General features: G+C 38.0%; 1 long non-coding RNA gene across 1 annotated transcript in view; it reads left to right on the top strand.

Annotated features, from left to right (window-relative positions):
• The first annotated feature begins 3890 nt into the window (after positions 1-3890).
• The window catches only part of LOC121042886 (uncharacterized), a 211619-nt gene continuing 191002 nt past the window's right edge, over positions 3891-24507 (top strand). The window contains exons 1-2 of the long non-coding RNA XR_005796509.1: positions 3891-3999; positions 5795-5947. This is a non-coding gene — a long non-coding RNA (uncharacterized LOC121042886). The remainder of the gene's footprint in view (positions 4000-5794; positions 5948-24507) is intronic.

Here is a 24507-nt window from a genome sequence, read left to right as displayed (position 1 = left end):
GGAACATAATTCAATCCATGACGACAAAGTTACATTCAGAGTAGTTGAAGAATCTGTGGCTGTCTAGTCTGGAGGAGAAAATGCTGCAGCATGCAGAGGAAGAAGTCTGATAAATGCGTTCATATAATGTAATGAACAGCATTTAAGGAGGTTAATACAGTGTTTAGTATATTGTAAACATTCCATAAATGTCAGCTTTCTGACTCTGTCTCTGTCTCACTTGGACGAACATTTATTGAGTACCTACTATATACCAGCTGGTAGTCTAGGTGATGTAGATGTATTGTTGAACAGAGAAACCATGTATGCAGGATTAGACTTGTTTTGTGTGGCCCCAGGATTAAACTCCAACTAATGTGTACCAGTTATGTAGGGATATATTTTTTTTTAATTTTTTTTCAACATTTATTTATTTTTGGGACAGAGAGAGACAGAGCATGAACGGGGGAGGGGCAGAGAGAGAGGGAGACACAGAATCGGAAACAGGCTCCAGGCTCTGAGCCATCAGCCCAGAGCCTGACGCGGGGCTCGAACTCACGGACCGCGAGATCGTGACCTGGCTGAAGTCGGACGCTTAACCGACTGCGCCACCCAGGCGCCCCTGTAGGGATATATTTTTATTTCATGAGGAATAAAGTTCTGAAGGGCAGTGCTATTCAAAGATGAAATGGGCTGCTTTTGAGGTAGCAAACCTCAATTTTATATATTGAAACACATTTTGAAAAACGAAGTACCTGGCATAATTTTATGGCACTTATAGAGTCAAAGGAAAATTAAGGTAACTCGGCATCCTTTAGAATCCTTCCCTATTCTTAATTTCACTGTTTAGTAATTCATTTAAGTAATCTCTATGCCCAATGTGCGGCTAGAACTCACAACCCCAAGATCAAGAGTTACAAGCTGTGCTGACTGAGCTAGCTAGGCAACCCTAGTGTTGTTTTAAAAGGGACTAGGGTGGGACACCTGGGTGGCTTAGTCACTTAAGCATCTGACTTCGGCTCAGGTCATCATCTCATAGTTCATGAGTTTGAGCCCCACGTCCATCTCTATGCTGAGAGCTCAGAGCCTGGAGCCCGCATTGGATTCTGTGTCTCCCTGTCTCTGCCCCTTGCCCACTCACACTCCTCTCTCAAAAGTAAATAAACATTAAAACAATTTAAAAAAATAAAAGGGGCTATGGCAAGGGTGGCAAGAAAGCTTAAGAAACAGGTATGCAGTCTTTGTTTTAAAGAAAAGTACTCTAATTTCTTCTTATTTACATGGGAAGACTTTTTGTAATTCCAGGAACTGTTGAAATGGTAGAAGAGAATCAACTCAACCAGTATTTCTTCTGGTCTTTCTTGGGTCTTTCAACTCTGATTTCAAGAAGATACCACTGTTGGGGTGCCTGGGTGCTCAATTGGTTAAGCGTCCAACTTCAGCTTAGGTCATGATCTTGTGATTCGTGAGTTCAAGCCCTACGTTGGGCTCTGCACTGACAGCTCAGAGCCTGGAGCCTGCTTTGGATTCTGTGTCTCCCTCTCTCTCTGCTCCTCCTCTACTTGTGCCCTCTCTCTCAAAAATAAATAAAACATTAAAAATTAAAAAAGAAAAGACAGCATTGCTGAATGGATGGAAAGTGTTCTGACAAAACCTCAGTATGATTGTTTAAGAAGACTGGGAAAGGTTGCATAATAAAGCCCTTTTGGCACTGAAACATCAAGTTCCTTCTAAGTAGGGAATATGCTGCTATGACTTCTAAATAAAGGCAAATGTTAAATTTATTTTTCTTTCATCCAATATTAAGGAATATGATACCACACAAAGTTAAATTTCAAAATGAAAACAATTTAAAGACTGGTAAAATTTAAATTTTAGAATAGAGTTTAAGGACACAGATGAAGTTATGTTTGAAGCTTCGGGACTTTAAGGAAAAGTAAATGTAAATTCATATAAAAACCCCTTATTTATAAAATGTAGACTTCAAAGTTTTTATTACTTAAGTTGTAGGATAAGACTATAGGAAGTAAGTGTCTTATGCTTTAAGATTGTCTATGTTTGTATTGCAGCTGATGGAGAATAGAGATTTGACTTCTAATAAATGATTAGACAACATAAATATACAAGCTTAAACTCTCTATGGTAGACTTACATTGGTATCCCCTAAAGGTCATGTTTTCCAGTTGTGAGGACTTTGTGTAGTATGGTCTCATATTGGCTTTTGGCTTGGGCCTGTGACTTGCTTTGGCCAGTGGGACATTTGCAAGTGTGAGGCTTGTTAGAGCACTTGAATGTTGGGGCTTCTTTCTTGGAACCAGAATTTACAGCCAGTTCTGTAAATCAGGCTAGATATTGAATGATGAGAGGTTGATATGAAAAGAGACCATGGAGGAGGAGGGCATTCTTGGGTATTCTTGCCCCATTTGAGCTCCCAGTTGCATATAGACCCATGAAGGACTTCAGTTACAAAAGAACCATCCAGCCTACTAATAATCCCAGTCAACTCACAGAGGCATGAGAAAGAATTACTGTTGTTTGAAGCCACTCCATTTCGGGATGATTTGTTACTCAAAAATAGATGACAGAAATACTACTTTTTAAGTTATTTTATTTGTAGCTTTTGTTTTCCGTTACGGTTTTATTTTGTTTTCAATAACTTCAGAAGAAAACTGTGTTTGATGAGGCAATGGTTGAATTAAATACCTACTGTTGATTTTACAGTATATTCCAGAATCCAAATGCATAGTTTTTAGGCAAGTTGTATGAACATAGTCTAAATTGCTCCCTAAGAAGAAGGGATTTTTTGAAGAACTATAACATTTTAAAGGCTTCCATGAGAGCTTTAAGTAGGTTGCAGTAACTTATTAAATGATATATTCGGTCATGCATTTTAAATGTATGTAGTAGCTAATTACATTTGTACTTATTCTTTATCATGAACCAAGTCACTAATGAGTTTTGGGGCACAATATAGATAGGAAATCCTTTGGGAAAACAAACTAGAGAAAATTTTTTCCCACCAAACTGAGACTGAAGTTGATTATTTGTCCACAGATAATTCCCTTTTTAAAAGAATTTGCTTCAGGGTTCCTGAAAATTGCAATTTCTTTCTGTGTTTATATGAACTACTATTGAATTTAAAAAAATGACATATTAAACTTCACAGAAGCCCTCCATTATATTATTCATTGTAAAGAACAAAATATGCCTGTATTTTCAGATTATTCTAAAAAAAAAAAGAAGTAAGCGTCTGTGTATCTTGTAAATCATGAATAAATGGATGTTACATATAATGGCAGTGTAATTGTAATCTCAACAGACAAAATCAGAAAAGAAGCTTTTTTGAGTTAAAGTTGTTTGTAATTCGTTGCTCCTCATCAAACATAAATGTAAATAGTAAATTAAATAATGTGGTAGTAGATTTAATGAAATTTAAATGTCTATATCTATCTTTTATAAGAATTTTAGTAAGGTAATATTATTACTTTGAATTATATAATGCTTAACAATTTATACAGTTCTTTCCCAGACTTAAAAAAAATTTTAGTGTTTATTTATTTTTGAGAGAGAGACACAGAGAGAGAGAGAGAGAGAGAGAGAGATCTTGAGTCAGGGAGGGACAGAGAGAGAGAGACAGAGAGAGAGAGAGAGAGAGAGACAGAATCTGAAGCAGGCTTTAGGCTCTGAGCTGTCAGCACAGAGCCTGACATGGGGCTCGAACCCACGAACTGTGAGATCATGAGCAGAAGTTGGAGTCTTAGCCAACTGGCAGCCCTACCAGACTTTTTAATTAATTGGTTACTAAGTGTCAAGCACTATGAAATTCTAAGGTATCCAAGTAAACTCAATAGATATATAACATGGATCTCAGAATGTATGGTCAATGTCATCATAATGTAGGAAGTGGTATATATTCTCCTATACTGAGAAGATTTCATGATGTGGGCACTTGTACCAAATTTAGGATAATACTGCCTGGGAAGATCATCAAATGTCAAAGTCTAGGGATGGGAGAACATGGTATGTGCCTCCCCCCCCACCACCTGCAAGAACTAAGAGGGGAAAATGATTAATAATTCTAACTCATTAGTGTACAGCTTATAGAAGGGACATGGCAAGGATTGAGAGTAGAGAGATTAGTACTATCTAGATCAAAATTGGCTTTTGAAGCCAAACTTAATGCCAAGAAATTTAGATTCTTTTCTAAGGAAATAGGGAAATAGGAAATAAGAAGCCATTAGGAAGACATGATCAGATTGCATTTAGAAATTTTACTCTGATTTTACAACAGTTAATACATTGAGCAGGGGCAAGAATGCTTGAAAGGAGCCATTAGGAGGCTTCTGGGAGAATCCAGACAATAAATGATTGAGGATGTAACTCAATGTAACTATGACATTAGAGAGAAGTTAATAGAAGTGCAGAGGTAGAATGAATAGCATGTGGTGATATATTAATTGTAATGGGTTGAGGAAGGGGGCATGTTGAGTTTATTTTCCAAGGTTTATGGTTTGAGCAACAGGATGCATACTGCTTCCTGTTGCATAAGTCATAAATGTGTGAAATAGGAATATAAGAGAAAAAGTGAGTGTTGGGTTAATATTAATAAATTTCTGTTGATGGAGTTTCATTTGTAGGTACTTGTTCAACAGATAAGTAAGATTTATAGTAAAGAGTTGTATGGAAAATGTGTCGAGGAGAGGGTGGGGAATAGGAACATGTGGAGAACTTTAATAAAAGGCTGTACAAGGGAGAAAGGAAACAAAAGATGGAGGAGGATGTGTGGACAAGGGACAGATTTAGGTTAAATTACTTTGAGCAGAAAGGAGAAAGAATATAAGACAAAGGACAGGAATAATTGGCAGTGTCTGAGGACACACCAGGAAACTGATTATAGAGCATATTATCTCACATAAGTCTGTCTGTCTCTCTCAAGCACACATACAACAATAAGTGTGATGTTATTAGTTGCTAGATAGTAGAACTAGAACTTGAGGTTACATAACCTATAAAATGTCACTTACCTGGTATATCACAGAGCTAAAACAATCCCTAGTGTCCTGACAGCTGAATCCAGGGTACATTCCTCCAGAGGCAGTGGGCACAGAGACTTTTTAATTGGTAGCTACCACAGAGTATTGAGCTCTGGCTGACAAGTGAGTCAGTCAATTAAAATAATCAATTACAAGTAATCCTACAGCTTGATAGTGAAAATTGAATTTTCCTTTTGAATCTAAATTTCTAATCACATAATTTTTGTATGATCCAGACTGGACTGAGTTTGTCTGACATATTTGCAATAAAGAAGCATTAGCGGTATGTGTACTAACCATATCTACATCTCTTGATTCCAGCTGTGTATGCTTCCCACTGCCTGTGCCATTTAACATTGGTCAAAAATGACCCATTCATTGTCTAGTGCTCAAAAAAAAAAAAAAAAAAAAAAAAAAGAACACTTGGCCTTATGGTTTTAGAGGAAGATTCACTTACTTGAACAATCACAGAAATGAATGGCAGGAGAAATATAACAAGAGAAAGGTGGAGAAAAATTTTTACCCTTGTTTATTATTCTTATTATTTGTGTAGAATTAACCCAGTATCTTCTTTACTTTAAGGCTTTTATTACCAAGCACAGAAGTTTTATTCTTGCATTTAGACTATTAGATGTTTAGCATTTTTTTTTTCTTATTTTGGACTCAAATTGCATAGGGCATGCATTATTCATGGGCAGAAAATGTGGTAGTATGCACACTTGCATAAACATCATATGTAGGGTAGTTTAAATTTAGAAATAGTATTTGGCCTTCTGCTTCAGGAGACATCCTACTAAATCATACAATGACTAAAGCTTGTGATAGACATTTATCAATCCACCATGGGATGCCTGCTGTGACAAGCTGTCTTCAGGAACGGAGGATTTGCGAAGATAAAGTTACACTGGGTTTGCTCTATAAAAGGAAAGCCAAATGTAAGTGTGCTTCATTGTAACCTAACAGTACAGGTCTTCGACTTGCTGGAACAGTTTTAAGCTTAAATGACTCCTGACTCCTAACAGATGATATATGAAACCATATATCCTGGATTTTTGTTAGGAAAATGTAGTCACCATGCTGTGACTGTATGTGCTGTTGCCAGCTTGTCTCCTTCAGATCTCTCCTGAATTCATGCCAGTCCCAATTCTTCCCCACCTGTGAACTAAAGCTGCCCAACATTGATCACCAAGATCTATAAAATGTCATGTTCAATGGTTGTTTCTCAGTCCTTAGGTGAAAGGACCTATGAGATGTATTTGACCAAGTTTGTCACTGTCTGCTTTTCTTCAGTCACTTTGTTCACATGGCCTCCAGTTTCTTGGTTCCTCTGAACTTCACTAGATTCTCTCTCTCGACTTTATGGTCTTTAAATACTGGATTCCTCAGGGCTCAGTCCTTGGACCTTTACTATTCTCCATCTGTATTCACTTTGGAAACGATCTTGTTCATACCTAAGGCTTTTAACTATCTAAAGCTAATGGCTCCAAATTTTGTATCTCCAGCGTGGACTGCTCACCTACATTTTGAACTTGTATATTCACAACTACTTGAATATGTAACAAACATCAGAAATTAATAAGTTCAAAACCAAGCTTGCATTTCTCTTTATCTTCTACCCCCTCTTCTCATAATCTGTCCTGTCTCAGAATGTGGCAAATCCATTTTTCAGTTACTCATATCAAAACCTCAGTCACCTTTGATTCCTTTCTTTCTGTCACAGCTCACATCCAAGCTGTCATTGTACCTTATCACCCTAGCCTTCACATGTTTCTGCTCTCAGAGTACTTCTCGCCTTCCACCACTGCTTCCCTCACTTGAGTCCCTCTGTTTCTTTTTTTTTTTTTTAATTTTTTATTAACGTTTATTTATTTTTGAGACAGAGAGAGAGAGAGCATGAACAGGGGAGGGTCAGAGAAAGAGGGAGACACAGAATCTGAAGCAGGCTCCAGGCTCTGAGCTGTCAACACAGAGCCCGACGCGGGGCTCAAACCCACGGACCGTGAGATCATGACCTGAGCCGAAGTCGGCCGCTTAACCAACTGAGCCACTCAGGCGCCCCTAGTCCCTCCGTTTCTTGACAGGATCATTGCAATTGCTCCCTAATTGTTTTCTCTGTTTCCACTCTTGCTGCTCTAGAGACTGTTTGTGACATAGCTTCCAGAGTGAGCCTTTTAAAGCATAAGTCAGATCTTACCTGTCCCCCACTCAAAATTCAATGGTTTCCTGTTTCACACTGGTGAAAAATTCAGAGTCTTGACTGTGACCCTTTATGGCCGTACAAGATCTGACTTCTCCGTCCTCACACTTGTCCCCATTACCCAGTCTCCCAATACTACCCCTCTTCCGCCATTTCCCTCAAGCCCACCTAGCTCTGTTCTGGCCATGACAAACCCCTATGGGTTTTATGAGTATACAAAGCCTGGTCTCACTTTTGGACTCTGGTACCTACTATTTCTTCTGCCTGGGATATTTTTTCCTTGTGTCAGCCTGGCTCACGCTGTGTCTTTTTTCAGGCACCTGTTAAAATGTCACTTTATCTGAGAGGCCTTCTTTTATCTCTATGTGATAAGGGGTATCCATGTTACAATACGTCTACCTTTTTTGTGTTTGTCACTGTTTGACATGATATTTGCTAGTTTATTCCCTGTTGCTGTTAGGTACTTTATTTATTTATTTATTTATTTATTTATTTATTTATTTTTTAATGTTCATTTATTTTTGAGAGAGACAGAGACAGAATCCGAGTGGGTTGGGGCAGAGAGAGAGGGAGTCACAGAATCCAAAGCAGGCTCCAGGCTCCGAGCTGTCAGCACAGAGCGCGACGGGGGGCTCGAACCCACAAGCCATGAGATCATGACCTGAGCTGAAGTTGGACGGTCAACTGACTGAGCCACCCAGGTGCCCTGGTAATTACATATTTAAAATTAGAATTGCCTACTTCTTAGTAGGCAATTAGAATAGTTAGCTCCATGGAAGCAGGGACTTTATCTGCTCAGTACCTACTATAGGTAAGGCCTGAAACATGGTAAGTTCCCCATAAATATTGATAAATGAATGATTATAATGATTATGTATGTTTTCTTGCTTCCCAACTTTAACACATATTTTTACATAGGTTATTTCAGCCAAAGCAAAACTCCCCAATATCTACCAACTATTCCTTACTCTGTAAATAACTTCTTAGCTCTCTGGCCTTGATTTCTGCATAGACAGTTCTCAGCTGAAAAGGGCCAGACTAGCAGGAAGTGTAAATGCAGGTCTAATTCATAGGAACATTGGTATTGAACTATAAACACAAACACACTTAACCTCTTGCACCTGGGTTATGAGTCATGATAACGGCACAACTCACAGTAAAGGCTCTGATCTGCTGGCAGATTGTGAACTACAACAGTGACTTGAGTTCTGTTACGTATAGTACTTTCTTTCCAGGAGTGAAATGTCCATTGCAGGAATTTTCTTTTAATATGACAAAAATACAATTTACTTAAAAACATCTTCTTCAGGATTTATACTTTTTATCCCATAAGTTGAAGAACTCTGCATTGACATTAAAAAAAAAAAAAATGCTGATAGGCAATAATGCAGAGTGACAGAGCCCAGGCTCTGGTCGGCCAGTGGTGGCTTCGAATAGCAGCTCTTCCAGATATTAGTTCCCTGAATTGGGGCAAGTGATAACCTTTCTCAAGTTTAGTTCCTGGGCTATAAAATGGGCAGAATAGTAGCATAGAATTGCGCTGAGAACTAAGTGAGGCAACACATGAAAACACTTAGAAAAATTCCAGAGAAAACTCTTGCAGCTTTTTTTCTATTGGTATTGTTAGCATTACACTTACTTGTTTCATTGTCCCTGAGTTGAATGTCCTCCCTCCAGTGGTCCTACTTCTCCAGTTGCAAGTGCAGTCTACTGTTCTGAGAACAGACTTTTGTGGGAAAACTGAGATTGTCACCTGTGTTTGAGAATTACATGTTTTTCTAAATTCTTTTTTAAATTCCAAGGGGTTGTTACATTAAATTTTCATGCTGTGTTGCCTCAGAAGTGTGTGTGCAAGAGTGTTTTGTCCTCCCACATACATAAAAGAACAAAATAACTTAAAAATGATTAAAATTAAAAAGTCAATTTAAAATGTCTTAAAAATGGGCTCATATGTCTTTATAACATATTTTCCACCTGCGAACTAATGCTACAGAAGTTTGCATCATGTGTTAGTGAGTATTTCTGTAGGAAAGTGCTAATGTTTCCTAAGTAGCATATGGGCTATTAGATCTGATACGTGGGAATAACTGTGCAGCAATCTTGGAAAATTATTCAAGGATTTGTTACAGAAGAAAAAACAGAATTTCTAGAGACACAAAAATCAAAATACCAGCTTGAATATTATAATGACACTTTGTGGTTATATATCACCTTTCTCAAATGCTTCACACCTATTTTCTCATCTAAAAACATCTTCTGTAAATTAATACAGTAGCGGGTAGTAGTCGTCTTCCCAATATGAAGGGAAATCTTACTAGAGAGTTCACTACTCTGTTTCAGTTTGTACCATTTGAGATCTTCTGGAGTTCACATATTTAATATTTGCATTATTTTACTGGAAGCAAGAAGGTTGTCTATCAACTGTAAGCATGATCTTCCAATGCAACAGCACATGTTGAAAATATATCCTGTTTAACTCAGGTTCTCTTACATGTGCTGAAGATAAATAGCTATTAGCACCAAAAAATAGTATTCTGTTATTCTATTGAGAAAACTAATTTACCTTAACTATAGGTGAGACTGTTGATAGCTATAACTCTAAATCAAATAAACATGCATTTATTTACTTATCTATCAAACGTTTAATATGCACTCACTATGCACCCACTAACTGTAAGATGCTGAAGAGACAGTTTCGATTATACTCAATCTCTGCTGTCAAGAAAATTATGTTTCTTGGTTACAAAATAAATCCATCTTCAGTAACGATTTTAGTAGCATCATTGAATTTTAAAGGATAATATCTAATATAAGATGAAATAATGACTTAACGATAGATGTAAACGGGAGCCAAAGAAATTAGTTTGGTAATTTGTGTTCCATAACTAGTCATTGTCAGGTATTCAGCTGTCTAAACATATGTGTTCTCTACACTTGGGTAAAATCTGTGCCACTGCTCGCCTATCAGACCTAGAAGACACAGGAGGAATTGTGACCCTTCTTCCTAAAATGTGAATAATGATGGTAGTTGCCATCTGTATGAAGGAAAGTGCCCAAGGTAAATGATAGCTGGTCAGCATTTCCTTCTATTCTGTATGTATATCTAGTCATGTATATCTAGTCTTCTTTTTGACATGAACCTGAACTCAACATTTATCAGAATTAATGGTACATAAAGTAAAAATGAACCCATTAAAATTGTATTAAGATGACTTTCTGTAATGCAAGCAAATAGGAATCTGTATACAACAGAAGGAAATTTCCCACATTCGGATATTAAATTTACAAAAAAAAAAATGTAAAAGTCAAAGTACATTCACTTAGTTCTTTCATTCAGTATTCCCAGTTTTCCTTTCTCATGAAGACCTGTAGGTTTTTGCTCTTTACTTAAGTCTTGTGCCCTTGTTCCTTCTTTGAGTCCTTTTCAGTCTAAACACACAGGTTTAAACACATTGTTTAAGCTCACTATTGTTTACAAGACCAAACTTCCTCACCTTGCTCTCTTTCAGTCTCACCTGTCTAACATATCCCTGACTCAGAATGTTAGCTTTCTACACTCAGACATTTGGCAACTCAAAGAGTCTTAGGAGCATTGCTGAAGGCCTAGTTTGGCTTTCTTGTCCATCAGTCTGCAGCCATAGATATCAACCTTTTCAAAGTCCAAATAAAAATTATATCCTCCTGGGCAGAGAATAACCAATGGCCAATTAACTCTTGTAACTTGAGGTAATACTTGCCAAGCTAGCAAAGTTATTCCCAAATAGTTTTTCCTAAATGGAAAGAGAACATTTGACTATCTGACTTCAGTATCCATTGCTCGAACCCTGGGTGTTATTACATAGTCAGTACAAATTTTCCAGGGCTCCCTGCCAGTCTCCCATGGCCTACTTCTGGATGATACTAAAGGAGCAACTTTTCTGATACTGGTGGGAGAAATAGTTCTCCATGATCTTGCATATCTTCTCATTATTAGATTAGGAATACTTGATTTGACAACAGTAATATAAAATATGTCAACTACACGAAGAGAAATGGTCGCCTAGATAGCCCAAGACTTAGAGGCAAGCCAAAAGGTTATCTGAGCCTAGTAAATACCTCATATTTTGCATGGGTCACCATTAGCAGAGAGTCAATATAATCAGTTTTCTGTATTCATCGACAATAATATCCAGATTCTGAAAATCTTCCTCAGAGATATTTGCTGCTCTAAAAGGCCATTCCTTACAACCCATAGCAAAATAGGTAACTATAATCCATACAGGCAAGGGAATTGGATTTCCCTGATTAGTTTGGACTTACCTAGAATTTGGGGAGGTGTTCACCTGCCTATGAATATAGGGACATGTTCAGGAGGGATGGATATCTGGAAAAACAGGATTCTGTTTAAAGGAAGAGTTGGTCTATGATAGTTAGGTAATCCATAGTACATTCTATAAACAGAAATGATCTTTTGTGAGGCTAGTCTGGATTTCTAGATATTTCCAGACCTATCAGAGCCCACTAAGAGACATACTTTAATTTTGAACTTTAAAAAAGTTTATAAAGTTTTCACTTATATGGATCCACTTCTAGATTCTCAAGAGGACCTCTCTTAGATATCTCTATGCCTTTACGCATTACTGTTATGGGGCGCCTGGGTGGCTCACTAGGTTAAGCCTCTGACTTCAGCTCAGGTCATTATCTCAGGGCTTGTGAGTTGGAGCCCCACATCAGGCCCTGTGCTGACAGCTCAGAGCCTGGAGCCTGCTGCAGATTCTGTGTCTCCCTCTCTCTCTCCCCTTCCCCTGCTCATGCTCTGTCTGTCTCTCCTTCAAAAATAAATAAACATTAAAAAAGAAACATCACTACTATTGAAGTCATTAGGTTGAAAGAATAGAAATTGACAGGAAACATTAAAAAAACAAAAACTTTATTATTTATTTTCAAGACCTATTCAAACTTGCTTGGGAGGGGGATTGGGGAGCAAATATTTTCTGTTCTTTGAGAGAAATTTAAGACATGTCCAGTTACTTTTTTGGTGATTTTCTGATCATAAAATTTCAATAAATTCTGGACAAACATATAATCTCCTTCAGTAAATGTCCAGGCCCATATAAAACTCAATATCATGAACTCTTCTTAAACCTAATACTTAACCTCCCCAAACTCTGCCTTTCATTAGGCAGGATGCTGGCAGTGGGATAGAGGATTATGCATGACTTCTCTATTTCTCCTCTTTGTGTGTCTCCCCTTAGCTATTTCCTATTCCATCCTAGGCTGTCTTTTGGTTCCTCTGAGGTTAAGGCTGAGGGCAAAGAGAGGTAGGAGGCACAATGTTCTTAGTTTACAGATGCTGTTACGATCTGGCATTTGTGTTTTCTAGGGTTGATGGCTATTCGAAGGTGGTATTTTCATACAGCATTTCTGGGGATTTCTTAAAGCTTTCTTAACCGGGAACATTTACCTGTATCTCTCTGGTTTGTTGTATTCTTTCTTAACCGTGTTGGTGGCCAGCAACCTAGCTACCCACTCTGTTGGGATCACAAGTTTGAAGTGAACTTCTCAACTGATGGTTCCTAAGGACAAGAAACTCTCATATGCCCTTGCTCTCTAGACCCGTCAAAGTGTGGCTAACCAAGTGTATATCAGTCTTTTCCAATTCTGACATCATAATTTCATGGAACTTTGAACTTTGAAACTTTGTATTCCTTATGTGTGAATCCAAGAGGAGCCCCCTCTCCCCCGCCCCCTGCCCCTTTCCTCTCAGCTTTAGAGGAAAAGCAACACACTCTAAAGTGTGATTTGGTTGCTTCCTATTATTGCATTTGGAACACACAAATGGAGGACAATGCTTTCTCAGTTGTGGGGAGAGCAGAAAGATGTAAAACTATGACGTTATCTACAGTAGTAAAGGTGAATGTTTTTTAATAAAACAATATTTTTTATTTTTAACCTCAGTGCCCTTTCAGAAATCAAGTCAGAAATTAGAGCGGTGATTTCTTTCTCTAAAATTAGTGTCTGGAGTGTACGGTAATATTTTTCACCATGAGCTGTTAGATGAGTGCTACCAATTTGAAATGCTGCATGAGTTTCAGTGATGCAGGAGTGGAAGGATTGTCTTACGTGGGCAGCTGATAAATTGGCAACTAAAACTGAAAAATTAGGACTGAAAAATTAAAACTACATGGTGAATTGATGTGCAAATTTGAGAGGAGAATTAACTGTTTTAGAGAAAGTTGACTAGAAGGTTGAGTGACTCTGTTTGATTATGGATCTGAAGGAGGTTCAGCTTAAGCCACCTGCCTTCCACGGGTTCTCAGGGTTGATTTTATGTCTTATGCCAAGTTTGGCAGCTCTTCCCTTTATACAGATTCCATGTATTTGCTTCCTAAGGTGCTGCATTAGGTCCTGGTCAACCCTATCAGATAAAAGATGTTGATGCTAGCTAGAATCTCCAAACTAGCTCTCTGGTTGATGCTTTGAAATACAGACAGAAGTTTGTATTCAGTTCAGAGAATAATCTTTGTGTATTCTGTGCCAACCAGTGTATCATGATAATGATGATACAAAGATAAAGACATGACCTCTGCCACTGAAGACATTGTTCTAAGGGTGAGACAGAAAAGTCAATTGTGGAATTGTCCCTAGCTGAATTGCAGAAAAGATCTTACAGGAAAGAATGGTGTATTTGGAACCCTAGTGGGCTATTCTCTATGAATGGTGCCCTCTGGAGTTGTGCAATGCAGTGGCTTTGGGGATGATTGATTTTTAACAATTGCTTTAATATAAGTTTCTAAATATTTGAGGCAAAAAATCCTTTCTTCCATCTCCGCTTTTAGTTATAAAGATTGACTCTGGCAGTAGTGGGGATGAGGTTCATGGCACTGGTGAAGATGGATTGACTGGTTATTTTGATTTCAGTGAAAATTAATAGACTTTTAAAAAATGCAGCTGCAAAATCCTGTAGCAATAGTTGACTAATCCTATTAAAAAGAGATGAATGAAAGAATATGTTTCCTTAGGAGAAAGAAGTATGTACAATTCAAGCAGAATTGCCCTTGATAGGATTTTGTCCTAGATTGTTTATGTTTTATCAAATCAAATGGAAGGGTTTCCCATATGAAAGGGCTTAAATATATATTTAGTAAATACTAACGTCAAAATAATTGGTTGCTGGATTGGATTCAACTGATATTGGGTGAATACAAGATAGGAGATTTCAAGTATATATTGACTATTCATTTCTCTCATTAAGTAATCTTCCACCAAGTAGATTCACTTATTATTTAATTTATTGTGTTGAAAAATTCCCAAGGAGTTGCACTATGTATACCTCTCTCTTTTTTATTTGTTTAGATATTTTCCTGGCTATTTTACTTTCTGTTATATCTCAGCCTCAGAAGTTAATATTTACAATTTTTGAAAACATAGTAAGATATGATTACTGTGGTATGCTATTTGAATTATGGTAGACTAAATAATAGTAGGGCACTAGAAAATTGACAATTGTTAGTCTATAGTAAGTGAGTAACATGTTTTAGATAAGAAGAAAATCATTTCACAATCATAGGAGCAAAATAAGGGGACCAATGCAGGGATATTGGTTAAGGATTGGTTTGGGTGTAAAGAGCAGGAAACTCTACTGTGAGTATTAAAAACATAGTCGTTTATTTTTTATTATATTGTGAGCGGCCTGAAGATAGGCTGTTGTAGTAAATATGGGAGCTTTAGTTATTCAAGCATGATGAAAATAATTTTTTTTTAGTGTTTACTTATTTTTGAGAGAGAGAGAGGGACAGAGAGAGAGACAGAGACAGAGACACAGAGTGTGAGTGGGAGGGAGGGGCCAAGAGAGAGGGAGACACAGAACCTGAACAGGCTCCAGGCTCTGAGCTCTCAGCACAGAGCCCAACGCGGGGCCCGAGCCCATGAACCGTGAGATCATGACCTGAACCGAAGTCGGACATTTAACTGACTGAGCCACCCAGGTGCCCCGAAAATAATTTAAATTTAAATTTAAATGATTTGCCCTGATTCAGTAAGTAAGGATGCAGTAATTACTATATAACATTTAATATTATTACTATTATAATATTATTATTTACATAATCAAGACTTCATTACTGTTTAAAAAATAAATTCAATGTGTATATTTTTAAGGCCTCCCGCTTGTTCCCTGAATTAACCCAAAGTTTCTGGAGTCTCACTCTACCATGTGGCTCAGGTCTACTTCTGGAAAATCTATTCAGTTTACCAGTTCTTAGTACTTGTTACTGCATGGCATCCTAGTTAGTGACTGACTTCTCATGGTCTCATGGAAGTTGCTTATATAATCATGGAATGAGTCCTCTGGCTTCAATCACGGTGACCTCTGGCTTCAAGTTTCAATCTGTTTGGCTTAAATTTATGTGCTCAACCTGTTTTTAAAAGCCTGAAGAGAAATCAATTAAAAGACAGTTGAAGAAAACCAGCAATGATTTACTTTTATGGTGGTATTAGTAAAAATAGAGGAGACAGGGTCAAAGGTTTTTTAGTTGGTAGAATCACAAGATTTGTCATTTTGGGGGGAGTGTTAAGAAATAAGAGACAACTTCAGCATTTTGCCTTGAGAAACTGTGTGGATAAAAGGTATCATTTCTGGAGATAAGAAGCATTTCCTGAGTTAGGAAACACTAGAAGAGCAGCTATGAAGAAAGAAAATGGATTTACTTTGAAATATACTGAGTTTTCATTGCTTCTGAATAATCTAAGCATATAGAGGGATTAGTTGATGTTTGGGTATATAGTTCTGAAGTTTAGGTGAGAAGACTAGATTAAAATTGAGGCTTTGAAGTCCTAAATATATATACACTATTCATTCCATAGTTATAGTTTCTAAATATCTAGAAATTCACCTTATTGGAATGAATTGCCCTTAAGTATTGATCTCCTTCCACCAAAAAAGATTGAAGCAGAAGTTGAATGATCTTTGGTCACCATTATAGTAAAAGAACTCATTGGGAAATTTTGAATTTTCCAATTATTTTCCAAAATTCTTTCTTAATTATGTAAAAGTTGGGAAATTCCAAATACTAGTAGATATGAATAATTTCCCCCCCAAGGAAGTCAATGCTGATATAATTCAGTAGAGGTCTTGTTCAAAGACCACGAAGGAAGCTCTTATGTAACCCCTACAGATAAGGCTCAGAGCACATGCAATGTTGAATTGCTTATAGAAATGACAGATGAGAAAAACAGTCAATAAAGTAGGAAAGGAGGAATTGCAAAATGAAAAGGTCATGGGAGTTGAGAGTCAGACAGATTTTTGTTTAAATCCTGGTTATGCAACTTATCTGCTACTTAACATTGGACTGCATATTCTCATATGTTATATAAGGGAAGTGACATCACTAGTGGTGAGGATGAAATACAGTATCAGTAATATGCTTCCACAGTGACCTTCATATATGTGGGGCCTAGTGACATAAAATGGTTACTACCACTAGCAGGTCACAGTTTACGACTTAGATTAAACAAATTAAAATAATCTATACAAAATAAGCATTTTGGATAAAGAGCTTATGTATATATGTAGGAGGTGAATTAAATATATAAATATATATATAAATAATACATATATATACACTAGCTGAAAATATGAACATGTGGAAACAATTAAATTTTTACTAACTTTTTATGGTTATCTTACAACTTTTACATTTAAAAAAACTTATTTACGTATTTTTCTTCCATGTTGTGATTTGTATAAGTGATGAGAAACTCAATTTTAGGGACCAAGTGAGAGTAAAAATAACTGGATTAAGTTTATGGTTAAACATAAGACATTTAGCTATCCCTGAACTAGAACTAATATTAAGGTACAGTGCTCACCTTTAAGCTACCTAAGCAAGGATCTAAGCCATGCACACTGTTAATTTTTCTATTAGCCAGAGGTCCTGATACCATATCTTAGAAAGGCAGGAAAGGGAGAGAATTCAATGTATTTTTGTCTGGTCTCCTGAAAGGAAGGTTGAAGGCTGAAGCTCTCAGGGCACGTGCCTGATGACCGTGGAACAGGCGCTCAGACCAAAGTTTCCTCACTTCAATCCTTACCTCCCCTTCACACACCTGTGCTCCTTTCTTCAACTACCAGACGGTCTACACCACAGCAAAAATTTGTCACAAACCCACACGGTGTCCCTTTGGATTCTTAAGCTTGAGCAAGCATGTTGGGAAAAGCTGTGTTGAAGAAAACTTATGTTGCCTTCTCTTAGAGATAGACTAATTATTCAATGAATACCTTATGATGAGTGCATCATGTCAGTCTAAAGTGATCCGTACAGTTTGCTGGGTCTGTAGTTTACAAGGCTATGGCTTGGCTCATCATGATTAGATCCGTTCTGTTTACTTTGAATTTTCCCAGGTCTGAAGCTTGTTCTTGTTACAAGTCTTCAATGGTAAGTGATACTACCTCTGCACCTGAAATCCATTTAAATTCTCAGCTGCCCATGGGGGTACAACTCAGGCACTGCATTGTTTTGAAACGACCAGCTCCAGCTCCCAGGACACCGGGCCATCTAGATAGCTGCTGAGTAGTAGCCAATTATTTCACAGATGTTCCAGCCAGACACTTCCCGGCTTCAGGGCAGGAAGCGGTATTTAAAAATGGAGATCTTACTTCTAGATACAGATAAGTTAGCAGATACTGTATCTTAGATATTTAAGAAAGCATGATCTAAATAATATTTTCATGGGAACCATTCACACAAACGATGAAGTACTCTGGCTAGTTAACAATCATTTTAAGTTAAAAACTTAGGAAAAACTTCCGTGTATTTTTCAGTTGTATTTTGAGGAGGGGACTTTAGTCTATTTCTACGTTATTACTTTCTGTTATATAAAAGTGGATATTCTCCAAGACTATGTGTTAATTTCTTGCCTCTCTCTAACCAGGGTTTCTTAATTTACATGGATCCTAGAGCAATAACCTCTAATTTTCTTTTGGGGGGAAGGTGGGTATTACCTCCATTTAGAATATAGTAAAAATGATAATACTTGTTCCTAGAAAAATGCACAAAAATGCACATACCTACCAATTTCTTTTTTTTTTTTTTAATGTAATTTTAGGTGTCATTGGTTGCAGCCCATCCATGGACTTGCTAGGAGTTAAAACCTGAAGACTGAGAAAACAATTAACCTTTTGCAGGGTACCTGGGTGGCTCAGTCAGTTAAGAGTCCTACTTTGGCTCAGGTCATGATCTCAGTTTGTGGGTTCAAGCCCCGTGTCAGGCTCTGTGCTGACAGCTCAGAGCCTGGAGCCTGCTTTGGATTATGTGTCTCCCTCTGTCTCTGCTCCTTCCCCACTCATGTTCTGTCTCAACCCAAGCATCCAACTCTTGACTTCAGCTCAGGTCATGATCTCACAGTTGTGAGATGAAGCCCTGCATCCTCAGCATGGAGCCTGCTTGGGATTCTCTCTGTCCCCCTCTGTGTACCCCTCCCCCATGCTCCTGTGTGCACACACATGCACTCTTTCTCTCTCTCTGACAATAAATAAATAAACTTAAAAAAAAGAAATTTGAGGGCTACATATGTAATTTAAATTTTCTAGTAGCCACATTAAAGAAGTAAAAAGAATCAGGTAAGGTCAATTAATGATCTGTTTAACCCAATATATTCAAAATAGTATCATGTCAACATGTAATTACTTTGAGAATTATTAACACTTCAGTTTTTTGGACTATGTTTTCAAGATCCAATATGTATTTTACACTTAACATATCTCAACTAGGATGCTACATTTTCAAGGTTTAAGGTAAAACGAAGTTTTGCCTCCAAATGAAGTTATGTTTAATGACAAAAACAAGAAGTTTACATTGCTTCAGCTTTAAAATTTAAGTAACTGAAATAAAATAAAATTAAAAATTCAGTTTCTCTGTCACACTAGCCATGTTGCAAGTGCTCAAGAGCCGCCTGTGGCTGGTGGCTACTGTATTGGAGAGTGAGCTCAAGTTTACAAGGTAAAACTTAAACTGTGCTATAGATTTGGAACATGGCTGTGGATTAGTGTGCTTCCTCTTGGTGCCACCCCTACAGCATACCATCCAGCTGTAGCAAATGCGTTGCCATTGCCCATGTATACTGTGTACCTATCCTGTTGGCCTGAATATCCTTGCCTCGTCTTTTTGCAATTCCGCTCACTCTCAGGTATTCGTTCTCAGCGTATTAAGACTCCCATGATAACTCTTTTTATTCTTCTGTTGTCCTGGCTTGAATCTGAAGAAAACAGTTCTTCCTCTATTCTCCCACAGAAATTCACTGTTACTGAGTACCTACAATGGGTATGTCTTTTTCAAATGTGTTCTCTCCTATTATCCTGTGCATAGAAGGGGAAACAGAAACTCAGAGAAGTATGTTGTGCAAAATCATTTACGTAGAAACTAGAGAAGAAAAGGAAGCCATTAGCCGGGACTTACCAACATTTTCTCAACACCAAATGTATAGATCTATCTACGTTTGCACCCACCTTCTCTCTTATCTACTATTACGTTGGAGGAAATTAATCTCCATTGTAAAAATATTTTTAATTTTCCATTGTAAAATAATATTTGTGTTACTTTGATAAGTGCTCTGCATAACATCATCTTTCACATTATCAAGGACTTTGCTTGTTTCTAGAGTTTGGTATCATCTGAGAAATAGAAGAAACATCAGCAGTTGTATACTTCATGATTGTTCATCTTCCTCCTCCCCCACCTCCCCCTCCTCCTCCTCCTCCTCCCCTTCCCCCCTCCTCCTCCTCCCCTTCCCCCTCCTTCTCCTCCACCACTTCCTCCTTTTTCCTTCCTCTCCCTCTCCTTCCTTCTCCTCCTTCTACCTTTTTTGCTTCCCTAATATTTTTTTTAAAAATATAATGCTGAAGATATAAAAACTAAAAGCATGAAAGATTAGAAAGAAGCAGGATATATTGTCCAAAATCATTGAGTATTCCAGTGGTAGAATAAGGACAAAGGTGTGCACCTTGTAGTTCTTGGTTTAGTGCTTTTTCCATTTTATTGTAGCTTCTCCTCCCAAGGCCCTTTATTCATGAAAAAGCAGTCTTCCCCTTACATTTCAATGGGTAGAAATACCTGTGGAATTTCATTGAAAAAGCTGACCAAGTCAGCTTATAAAAATCATGTATTTGGTGCTAGGTACTAATGGTTTCAAAGTGTAGGTAATTTAAATTTCTGCAACCATCAGAACTTAATTATGTATTCAGCAGGGGTCAAAGGAGTGATAATCCTTTTATTACTATATGCCACTGGCATCCACAGTGATATTTTAGCTTTTTTCAATAGTTAAAACTTAAATCGTATTTCTTTCTAATGCCTACAGATTATTTCTCATTATGTCTCTCTGTAATTTATATAATAAAAGAAAGAGAAAATGATTAGACATGGTGAATAAAGTACTTTCAGGGTGTCTACCTGTTAAAGCATTTGCCAAGTATCAATTCTTAAAATTTAGCTTTCTAAACAATGATATGTTAGAAAGCCTTCACGTGTCCAAATAAATATCTAGGTCTTCTAGCTGAACGCTTTTTTTTTTTTTTTTTTTTTTTTAATCAGAGTGGAATGTATGTTCTGGTTAAAGTCAATGAATGAAAGTTGAATGGGGCCCATGTCAGGTTGTCCATAAAAAAGTTTTCAGAATTTTCTACTTTATAAATGCTATGCTCCTGCTATGGATTAATAATAAGCAAAAGGGCTTTAAAAGACATATAAGAGATTATCTTCATTTTTAGTCTGTAAAACATATTTACTATTTTATATTATTTGGGATAGTGGGGTCAGGTAAAGTGACTGAATATTAGCCAAAACATGGGAGATGTGGCTCTGTGTGGTACCACGTATATGAGGATTTTCCTGTTCCTGGTGATTGGATAAACCTGGCTCAAACTTTTAATTTCTCAATTTTAGAAATGTGTGTCCTTCTGTGATGGTTACAAAACTATAACCTTAGGTTACCTTCTTTCACATTGTCCATTTGGGTACAAAGCACTGCCACTTGATGGCCATTAAAAGAAATGGAATCTCAACAAGCAGAACATTATTTTAGTTACTTCAGTGATCATATGTGGGGGTTATGTGCAGTAGGTACAACTGAAACACGCTGTTTTCCATCTCTGTTTTCTCTTTTTGGAGACAAATATATATCCTGCCTGTGGCATGAACCCTCATGAAAAGGGGCCAAGAGCAGCTCCAGCTCTTTTCATAGGGACCTGCCTTATTAAAGCTTTAATATCTTTTCTAGCAAGCAACTACCCCATTCACTTACATCCTACCTGCCCTAGAATTCTGACGAAAATGTATCTTGTGCCTATGCAAATCCTGGGCTGTTTTTATAACCCTTCTTAGTCCTCACTTTTTGTTTCCAAAAAGATTGCTGTTAGTTGTCACTAAGAAAAACCTCTCTCTAGCTCTGTTACTCTCTCTGTTACTCCCCCTAATTTCTACATTACAGTGGATATTCAAAGCCTGTGAGGTTGGGAGGAATGGATATTATACTACACTACACTACACTATACTATACTGCAACACATCACAATGAAAAAATTTCTTTTTTCATGTTTATTTGGAGAGGGGGAGAGAGGGAGAGGGTGCGTGAGCACCTATGTGAATGGGGAAGGGGCAAAGAGAGACTCCTAGGCAGCCTCCACGCCATCAGTGTAGAGCCCCACACGGGGCTGCATCTCGCAAATCATGAGATCATGACCTGAGCTGAAATGAAGAGTCAAATGCTTAACCAGCTGAGCCACCCAAGTGCCCCAACACATCACAATTTAATGTAAAAAGGCAACAGAGCCAACTTTGTTCTGTTAACTTTCCTGTCAGTTAACTGCCCAGACTGAGAAAAGATTCATAATTGAATTCCACAGACATTTCCTTGGGGTCATCTAGGTGATGTATTTTGCATGCAAGGAATAGTATCATGAGGATGACGTGCTCTCTTACCTTGAGAGAGATTTGATGAAAAAAAAGAGGTTTGATGAAAAAAAAATAGATAACATATTTCTATTACTTTGCTATTCACAAACTGTTAGGCACAATAATTATCTCTCTCACCTTTCCAATGCCCTGTGGAGGACACATCTTATCCCAAGTTTGCTTATGATCACTCCTCAATGAGGTACTGTTATAACTAGGTACTCTTTCTCCCTAGTAACCTCTGGCTTCCCCACTCCTCAAACCTGTCAATGTCAATAGCCACTGATTGCCTGGGCTCAGTGTGCAAGTTACAACCTCGTGCTTGATTTCTCCCCTTCCTACATGTGGTTCAAGCTCCTAGAGCACATCATTTCAAAGGACACTCAAGCCTGATCTGAACCAGTCAGTGTCTTGCCTTGCTTTTGCCATCTTCATGTGCACATCATGTCTCTAGACTGTGGACAGACACTTACTTCACCTCTAACAGAAGGTGGGTTCAAAACAACAGGCTGAATTTTAGTAATCTCAAAGCACTCTAGAAAGATTCTTATTAAAAAAATAATCTATGTGCTAACAGAGGTTGACGCCATGAAATGAAGGGAGGGTTGGATTTTTCAGCACTTGGCTCTCAGCCATCCATTCTTTCATCATCAGGGAAATCACAGAACCCAAGGAAGACTGTAATCAGGGATAGAAGCACAAGGCCAGGAGCTGTGTGGCCAGAGAAACTACAGTGAATACTGCCAGTAGAAAATAGGTGGGATGAGTAGAAAGAAAGGAAAGGTCAGGATTTCCCATTTCTGGTTCCACATGGAAGGAGTGTAGGGACCTAGGGCAGGCCGCCCCAAGATGGGCCACTTTGGCATAAAGGTTATTTCCAGTTAAAAGTAATAGAAACCCAGCAGATGCAGGAAAGGATCTCTGCCTCCCCCATAACTGTCTAAATTTACATTGGAAAGGAGAGCCTGTAACAGGAAGAGAAGTATTAACAGAGACTACCCTTTATCTAAGGAACTTATCTGCATAACAGAACAATCTTGTTTTTCCAAAACATCTCCTTTCACCTTCTTGCTCATGAGCTTTATCTCCTTTGTGTTTTTAGGCCCCTACCCCTCTCCTTAGCTCATTTAAACTTCCTGTTGCCTCATTGTCTTTGGAATTTGATGTCTGTGTGAATCTGCTGTACCTCTGCCTATTAAATTTAGTTTTCTCCTGGTCAGTTTGATTCTGAGTCCAGCTAGAAGAACCACGGAGCAGAGGAAAGTCTTCTTCCCCCATAGTAGCTTGGAAATTGCCACTCCATCCTAATAAGTAAAAAACTGATCAGACTGAAACAACAACTCTTCTTGGATCTGTAAGAGAGGGGAAGACACAGGGCCAACCGCCGCCCCCACCATCAGAGACAGGTGAATATTGGGAGTCATAGCTTCTTTGAGTCATTACATGCATTAAACTCTTTTGAGATTGAAGGTATTCACACTTGCTCTTCTCCTCTCTTCAGTGTGTTAACATGTATGTATCCTTCAAATCTTAGCTCACTCCTCAGTCTAATCTAACTTGCCCTTGTTTTTGTTTCTCCTAGCATGAATACTGCATGAATGAATGCATGGGAAAATACTTTGTCGCTTGTTGTACTTTTCCTTTATACATGTTACTCACAGGAACGCTCTGTTAACAAACTTGTACCTAAAATATACAGCCGTGTTGGGCCTTGGACCTTGAATCAATGACCATTTCATGGCCCGTTTCTATTTACAAAGTGTTTTCATTCATATTATGTCATTTGATTCCATTAACACCCTAGGAAGGAGTCCCTAGCTTTATTGTTGTATTACAGGTAGGGAAAGCTTCAGGAATTATCATGTCCGTTATCTGGTAAATAGAACCCTATGTTCTGATAAAAATGCTGGTGTCTGCTCCTCTACATGAGAAATTCTGTGTGGTAGCAATAAGAGATTGTTATGGGAACAGGGATATAATAGAAGAATGCAAAAGAAAAGTCAAAGAATATGTTAACAGTCCAGTTTAGGCTTTCAAAGCAGTTACTGGCATGTTTAAATGTTGTCCTTTTCATTCTTTTTTTTTTTTTTTAACATTTATTTATTTTTGAGACAGAGAGAGACAGAGCATGAACGGGGGAGGGTCAGAGAGAGGGAGACACAGAATCTGAAACAGGCTCCAGGCTCTGAGCTGTCAGCACAGAGCCCAACACGGGGCTCGAACTCATGGACCGTGAGATCATGACCTGAGCCGAAGTCGGCCGCCCAACCGACTGAGCCACCCAGGCGCCCCTGTCCTTTTCATTCTTTAAATTACCTAATCAGTGGGGCGCCTGGGTGGCACAGTCGGTTAAGCGTCCGACTTCAGCCAG

The sequence above is a fragment of the Herpailurus yagouaroundi genome, unplaced genomic scaffold, assembly GCF_014898765.1.
Source record: "Herpailurus yagouaroundi ecotype Mexico unplaced genomic scaffold, PumYag 186, whole genome shotgun sequence".
Classification (NCBI taxonomy): Eukaryota; Metazoa; Chordata; class Mammalia; order Carnivora; family Felidae; genus Herpailurus; species Herpailurus yagouaroundi.
Note: the sequence above shows the minus strand (reverse complement) of the source record. Positions and strands in the feature narration are given on the sequence as shown.